Below are 8616 nucleotides of genomic sequence, written 5' to 3' on the forward strand. Positions count from 1 at the left end.
CGATCGATGGGCGACTCGGATTACTTTTACAGATCGATTTCTCAGTTTGTAGATTTAAAAACGGGAACCACAGACCGGGATGTGTTCCGTTAGCAAGCAGCTTGCTATTGCTCACGAAACCGCTTGCTTCACCCAAGCGCTCAAGCAAGCAGTCCAACGGAACGGAGCGCCGGCACCGCTTAACAATATGGCGGTCTCCATCTATCTATAATTCCAGTAATCTCTGTACGTCTGTACGTCTGTTTGTCTGTGACCGCTGTTTCTCGACAACCACGGGTCCGATATACTTTTAACTTGCCAGGTATATTGCTGGGGACCCGAGGATGTGCCTTTTCAAGGTTTCATATTAATCGGACAATTACTTACCGAGCTACAGTATGTCCAAAAAACGATTCAACCAATCAGAGAGCAGCGAACGATCGCGTGTGCCGAACGTGGCGGACACACTCTGCCTCGGATGGCACATTTGAGAGCGTATTCATTTATTTCACGTTTGCAAACTATGTTGGCGTTAAACTATGTTTTAAAACTAATAAAACCGAATTTGCGATTCATTCGCTTTCCTGCGCGTTTGTGCACGCGATGGCGATTTCTTTACCAAACTCCGGAAGCCGTTCGCTTTGGACCAAACCATTGCATGTAAATAGAGGGGGGGGATTGTCACCGTACTCGCAAGCCGTTCGCTTTGGACCAAACCATTTCATGTAAATAGAGGGGGGGGATATAATTTTAGATATAGATATAGTACGGGCAATGCCCTAGTATAAACAATGCTGTCGTGGAACTCGAACAAATGCTGTCCAGGCCGTCGTTTTCAGTTTAACTCGATTCTCTCATTTAACAATTTCCCCAAACTAATTTATTGTTACTTTGGGGAAATTCGTTCCTTTTGGCCACGAATTACGAGGAAGAGGGAAAGGAAAGATTTATAAACAGGGAATCAGAAGGAGGAATTCCCTGCCAAGCTTATTTATATACCTACCTACGTCTGTGCCTTTCGGGGAGGAGGTTTCCATGTTTTGAGATCGTGAAGAATTTTGATGGAAAGCAGATTAAAGATAAAAGTATGAAATGCACGTTTCAATAATATTATTTGTCTTTTCCCGCTGTTCAACGTAAGACTTTTCCCTCCAATCCACGTACGTGTTTTTCTTATCCACGTGGGGTTTTTTTCTAATCCACATGGGACTTTATTTTCTAATCCACATGGGATTTATTTTACTAATCCATGTAGGACTTTTTCTAATCCATGTGGACTTTTTTGAAATTCACGTCGGATGTTTTTAATCTCATCCATGTGGGATTTCTTTCTAATCTACGTGGGATTTATTTTTGTAATCCATGTGTTACTTTTTTCCGAAACCACATGGGATTAATTTTACTAATCCATTTGGGAATTTTTTCGAATCCACATGGGATTTATTTTTCTGATTCCATGTGCTCCTTTTTTCCTAAACCACATGGGATTTATGTTACTAATCCATGTGGGATTTCTTTCTAATCCATGTGCGACTTTTTTTTCTAATTCACGTGGGATTTATTTCTCTCATCCACGTGGGATTTCTTTTCCAAACCATGTGGGACCTTTTCCTAATCCACATGGAATTTATTTTACTAATCCATGTTGGACTTTTTCTTGTCAATGTGCGTTTTTTTTTAATCCACGTGGGATTAATTTTTCTAATCCACATGGAATTTATTTTTCTAATCCACGTGGGATTTCTTTTCCAATCCATGTGGGAATTTTTTCCCTTATCCACATGGGATTTATTTTGCTAATGCATGTCAGACTTTTTCTAATCCATGTGGGGTTTCTTTTTCTAATCCACGTGAAAAATAATTTCTAATCCACGTGAACAAAAATTTCGAATTCATGTGGGATTTTCTTTTTTCTAATCCACTAACCAAGATGAAGATATCTGAAAAAGGGAGATACAATTTTAAAAAGGAAGATTTTGCACCCTCTTAGTTTGGTACTGAGGTGGTTTACGAATGAGGGGCCTTTTGATTATGACTGGTAAATCTCGAGTGTTATTGCAGAAGGCCATCAGGCATGAGGTGTAATGGGTTCTGGGATATTAGGGGGGCAATAAGGTCTGAAGGGTCCTGAGGGGCTTTTGTGTTATTAAGGGTCTTATTGTTATTAAAGTTCTAAAAGGTGTAAAGGGTCATCAGTGTCTTTCGAAAGCACAGATTTTTAACCGCTGCTCTGGGGACTGCTGCCGGTCCATGGAAGGAAAGCTACCGGTCCATGGAGTAATCCCAGAAAAACAAGAATTACTGCCACTCACCCGCTAGCGATGCCCGACAAATCCATATGTAACCAGGCTGAACAGTTTATGTCAATGGTGAAGAATCACTTAAAAAGTAAATAATACTCGTATCCGAATCCATATTCAGATCTTCACCAAAATCGAATTGATTCGTCCTTGTCACACACACAACCTGTCCACCAAGTTTCGTCCAAATCCATCCACAACCTTTTGAGATATCCTGCTATATATCGTTTTTGGCCCCATCTCCCAATTGTGAAGAATCACTTAAAAAACGAATACTATCCGGATCCAAATCCGGATCTTCACCAAAATCGAATCATTTCGTCCTTTTTAGAATACCTCTTTGTCAAATTTCGTCCAAATCCATCCACAACTTTTTGAGATAGAACTTGTTCACAGACGGACAGACAGACAGACAGACAGACAGACAAACAAACGGACAGACAGGGGCGAAAACATAACTTACATCCACCTTTGGTGGCGCAGGTAATGAAGCAAGTGTGTATCTATCTATAATTCCAGTAATCTCTGTACGTTTGTACGTCTGTACGTCTGTACGTTTGTCTGTGACCGCTGTTTCTCGACAACTACCGGTCCGATATACTTGAAACTTGCCAGGTATATTGCTGGGGACCCGAGGATGTGCCTTTTCAAGGTTTGAAATTAATCGGACAAGTACTTACCGAGCTATGGCGATTTAGCCGTTCGCCGTTCGCTTTGCCGTTGCGAATGGACCAAACCATTCATGTAAATAGAGGGGGGGGGGGGGGTTCTGTGGTCGTTCGCTTTGGCTTTGCGAATGGACCAAACCATTCATGTAAATAGAGGGGGGGGTTCTGTGGTCGTTCGCTTTGGCTTTGCGAATGGACCAAACCATTCATGTAAATAGAGGGGGGGGGGGGGGTTCTGTGGTCGTTGCGAATGGACCAAACCATTGTTTTTTTTTTGCAGTTTTTTTTTTTTTTGCAGTTTTTTTTTTTTTGCAAGGAACGGGCACCCACGTACGGGCACGTCCTATCTTATATATAGTACGGGCATGCCCTAGTATATATAAATGTATTATGCACTCGAGGGCCAGATCCAGGATTTTTGAAAAGGGGATGAGGGGTGTCCAGAAATGAAGGGAACAGATCGGGTGCATCCTCGTGCAGATGCTGCGAGTGCGAAGCTATCAAGGAGTGGGGTCCACTCAAAGGGCCTGGAAGCTTTAAAAAAAATCTTTTTTTTTTCTTTTTGTATACTGAATCGAGGCTCGTGAAAGAGCTAACATTTATTTCACAAACAAATCAACCAGACAAACAAAATATATAAAAAGAGGGAGAGGAAGACAAGATGGGGAGAGAAGGGGAAGCACACAAACACAACATTTGAGAGCAGGGAGAAGTGTGGGAGGGAGAGGGCTTGGGGGGAGGAGGCGTGGGAAGGGGGTGGGGGGGTATAAAACACAAGGGGACCGAAATTAGCGGGGGTAGAAAAGATCAAAGTTGCTTTGGGATATTTGGGATATTTGGGATATTTGGTGCTCTGGGATATTTGGGATATTTGGTGCTCTGGGATATTTGCTTTGCGATATTTGGTGCTCTCAGGTACACTGAGCATTAGGTTGACACTCATTATCGAATTTTTTTTAAATTTCTATCTCTCACCCCTCAATTCAGTTCGGTTTGGTATAAAAACAATGTGCGTAAAATAAAAATTAATTTGCTCAATAAATAGATATCAAGTAAATCGATTTATTAGATCTTGACCTTTGGACCTATTGACCTAAAAATAGGCTTTTACCTGCGCCAGGTGGTGAAGCTCGTCTCTACCTCTGCCAGGTGGTGTAGTTTCTTCACAAAAATCTAATCCATTTTTCCTGATCAGACACCCAACCTGTCCACCAAGTTTCCTCCGAATCCTCCCACAACTATTTCACATATTGTGCTCCATCTCGTTTTTGGGCCTATCTCTCAATGGTGAAAAATAAAAAAATTATCACATCCAGATCTTCACCAAAATCTAACCAATTTACCTTGGCACACAGCCAAATTGTCCACAAAGCACTTCCGAATCCGTCCATAACTTTTTGAGATATCCTGCTCATAGACAAAGAGACAGACAGGGGTGAAAGCGCAACCTCCGTCCGTCCGCCTTTGGTGGAGGAGGTAATCACATGGAAATGGGGGGATTGCTGCCAACAATTAGTGGTTGTAACCTCTCAACTGCTCGCTCGCATTATCCAGTTCTATTCTGAAGCGACATTCTCCTTCCATTTCCAAAGGTAGAGAGAAACCTGCATGCATAACTATCGGCTGCCATTTTGTACCCAGTGTCGAAAGAAGAGCAGGAACCAACTGATATTGTAAATTCCTTATATTCCTTCAGCCAACAACTTGGAGAAACATTTACCGACACCTGTGTTATGGTGTTGGTGAAATGCCCATTTTAATTGCACAATGATGATGCAATAACATCCATGTTTGCCTAAAACAAGCTTCTGAAGATGGACCAATAGTGGTCCTTCCCTTTAAGTTGAGGGCAGCCTCTCATACATTGTCGAATGTTTCATTCAATATTTCAAATGAAAAGTCAAATGATGAGTCAGTGGTGATATCACACTTAAAATGGCAAAATTTCCATCATGTTGCTGGGAGTATATGGTTGGTGAAGGAACCAGATGGGAAAACATTGAAATTGCTGTGGATTGGAGTGCACTGACCTCTGCGGACGAGTTTGTGAGTCTCGTTGACCTCAAATTTACTTGTAAATGTGGATTTCATTGCCTGGGTGGGTTCCACAGCCAGAAATCAGGGATTCGACTCTTCCGGCCTGTGTTGGTATTGTCCGGGTGTGTCTTGTCCTCCTTGTGGCTTAAATTACTCAATCCTGCATGTCGGACTATCAATGGCCTCACACAATGCTACCTCTGGACAAGGCCTCACACAATGCTACCCAGTGTGTCTGTGATAAATCACTCAATTGTCTGGAAGGCAACAGAACACCACTCTTTTTCATTTTTTCCTGCAGAAAGCTTATAAAGCTTCATGTGCACCTCGAATCATATTATCTCCAAGCAAGATCCTCTTAATGGTCTTTCTTCCTGCCTGAACTCACTCACCATCGACTTCTAACTTACACCTCTCCACCCGTTGCCTGCCAGCACATACGGCTTCACCACTGCTTCCCAACCACCCTCACCAGTCCGTTTCTGGACCACCACCTTCACCACTGCTAACTTGCAACCACGCTTCACCACTGCTTGCCAACCATCCGCACCAGTCCTTTTCTGGACCACCACCCTCATCGCTGCTAACTTGCCACCACGCTTCACCACTGATTGCCAACCACCCTCACCAGTCCTTCTCTGGACCACCACCTTCACCACTACTTGCCAACCACCCTCACCCGGTCCTTTTCTGGACCACCACCTTCATCGCTGCTAACTTTCAACCACGCTTTACCACTGCTTGCCAACCATCCGCACCAGTCCTTTTCTGGACCACCACCCTCATCGCTGCTAACTTGCTACCACGCTTCACCATTGCTTGCCAACCATCCGCACCAGTCCTTTTCTGGACCACCACCTTCACTGCTGCTAGCTTGCCACCGCGCTTCACCACTGCTTGCCAACCACCCTCACCAGTCCTTTTCTGGACCACCACCTTAATCGCTGCTAACTTGCCACCACGCTTCACCACTGCCTGCCTTTTTGCTGTCTTCCTTTTGTCGAGGTCATTCTTAAAGATTCTAAAACTGTATTCGGTTGAAGTTTGTTGGTGAATCCAATCCTGCCATCACTGATGATTAAAGTCGTCGTTGTGTCGTGTGAATTCAAACAGTGCATTGCCTAACCAAGCACCTTGCATTTGAAAGCTTAATTTGGCCTTGGCCGAGCAGGAATAGCAAGAGAGATTGCATACAAGACCATGCAATTTGGTCTTGCAGCGATAGGGATAGAAGGAATGTGTAATGTTTTGACAATGTCTCCCATATGTGCTTCGGTCTTCAGGCAGTGTTTGTGTTTAGCTTTGCCCACATGCTGGGGGTTTTCCCCCTTTTTTCTATTGTTTAGAAAAATGCATTTATCAACAGAGAAACAGCAAATGAGATTGTAAGACCTTGAATCTAAGTCTACCGACACCTTTTTGTGCAATATAAATGGAATAAAACGAGAAAAAGTAAATTACAAGATAACAAACACCTATCCTGTTGTAGATGTATCATATGAGGATACTATTAGCCTTCATTCATATGATAGTTATGAACGTTTGGTTGATGATGATATATATAGCAATTACATTTTCTATACCATTGATACTGATGAATGTGTTTGATGGTGAAATGGAGGTAATTGGTGAATTTGGGGCGGAGTGGGTTTTTGCGCAGCAAAAACGTAGTAGGGGGATGTCTGTTGAGTGGTTGGTCTATTGGAAATTTAATATTTGTTTAATTAATACCCAACCTACTTCCTTTAAAAATGGTACAAATAGGAATGATATTTTGGAAGGGAGGTTAACTAGTTTTTCTCCTTTTCCCCATTCACTTCAATGTTAAATTGGGGTTGTCTCAGAACCAAAATTCTCCCACTATTCATAAGCAATGGTCAAAGTGACTACTGGTGTGTTTATACTCTGTTTATTTGAATACCGGTGTTGTGTTTTTGAAATATCGATCTTGTGTTGATTCCCCATCAAATAAACAGATCCTCTTGGACAGAAAACTCCCCTGAGAGTGAGAGCCTTTGTTTTCAGAATTAGAATAACTTTTCACCCGCAATACCTCCTCCCACCACCAGGGACCGCCAATAACCCCTCTTCGTTGTCCTTTCAATTCCCTATGTACATGTCTTGTGGTATGATTGATTGGGCCCTTTGATTAGAATAATTAAGGAATCTAGCAATCGCTTGGTTTGTGACGAGGGCTCGTATTTGGTGAGGGCTAAGGGGTTTCATCATCACGATATTTGTTTTATTACATCTGCCATCAAATGTGCATGGAGGTTATGTTTTCACCGCTATCTGTCTGTGAACAAGACAAATCAAAAAATTGTGGAGGAAATTTGATGAAGAGGTTGTGTGTGTGACAAGGAAGAAATGATTAGATTTTGGTGCAGATCCGGATCTGAATCCGAACATTTTAAGTGATTCTTCACCATTAAGTGATGGAGCTAAAACCGATATATATTGTGATATCTCAAAAAGTTGTGGATGGATGCGACCGAAACTTGGTGGACAGGTCGGGTGTGTGACAAGGTAGAATTGACTCAATTTTGGTAAATGTTCGAATCCGGATCTGGATCAAAGAATTTTTTAAAGTAATTTGTCATTGTGATAGAGCTAAAACCGATATAAACCAAAACCGATATATAGCACGATATTGCAAAAGGTTATGCATGGATTCGAAAGAAACTTGGTGAATGAGTTGGTGAGGTGACGAGAACAATTGCGATTAGATTTTGGTTCAGGTTCGAATCTAGATCCGGCCTATCAGTGGGGTCGACACAAAGCGTAAACTGTTGAGCCTGGCGGAGGTATGCATTTTACCAAGTACCGTTCTCGTTGTTGTTGAGAATGTTTCATTCTGATTTATTCATTCTTGTATCCTTCCCCTGTGCCATTTTCTTTTACTAGGGCATGCCCGTACTATATCTATATCTAAAATTATATCCCCCCCCCCTCTATTTACATGAAATGGTTTGGTCCAAAGCGAACGGCTTGCGAGTGGTGACAATCCCCCCCCTCTATTTACATGCAATGGTTTGGTCCAAAGCGAACGGCTTCCGGAGTTTGGTAAAGAAATCGCCATCGCGTGCACATTGCACAAACGCGCAGGAAAGCGAATGAATCGCAAATTCGTTTTTATTAGTTGTAAAACATAGTTTAACGCCAACATAGTTTGCAAACGTGAAATAAATGAATACGCTCTCAAATGTGCCATCCGAGGCAGAGTGTGCCCGCCACGTTCGGCACACGCGATCGTTCGCTGCTCTCTGATTGGTTGAATCGTTTTTTGGACATAGCTCGGTAAGTAATTGTCCGATTAATATGAAACCTTGAAAAGGCACATCCTCGGGTCCCCAGCAATATACCTGGCAAGTTAAAAGTATATCGGACCCGTGGTTGTCGAGAAACAGCGGTCACAGACAAACGTACAAACGTACAAACGTACAGACAGAGATTACTGGAATTATAGATAGATTAAATACACTTTGTCCCGGGGTGGATTACACTTGTCCTGGCAGCTTCGTTTGGTGGTTTATGGTAGTCGCAGTGGAGTTGGTGTGTGGTTGAAACCGTGGAGAGCGAAGAGTGTTGTGAATGGGTGGTGGAATGATCAGTAATTGTTGTTGTAAAACAAA

Source organism: Myxine glutinosa, chromosome 1 (genome assembly GCF_964187855.1).
Source record: "Myxine glutinosa chromosome 1, kmMyxGlut1.1, whole genome shotgun sequence".
NCBI classification, from domain to species: domain Eukaryota; kingdom Metazoa; phylum Chordata; class Myxini; order Myxiniformes; family Myxinidae; genus Myxine; species Myxine glutinosa.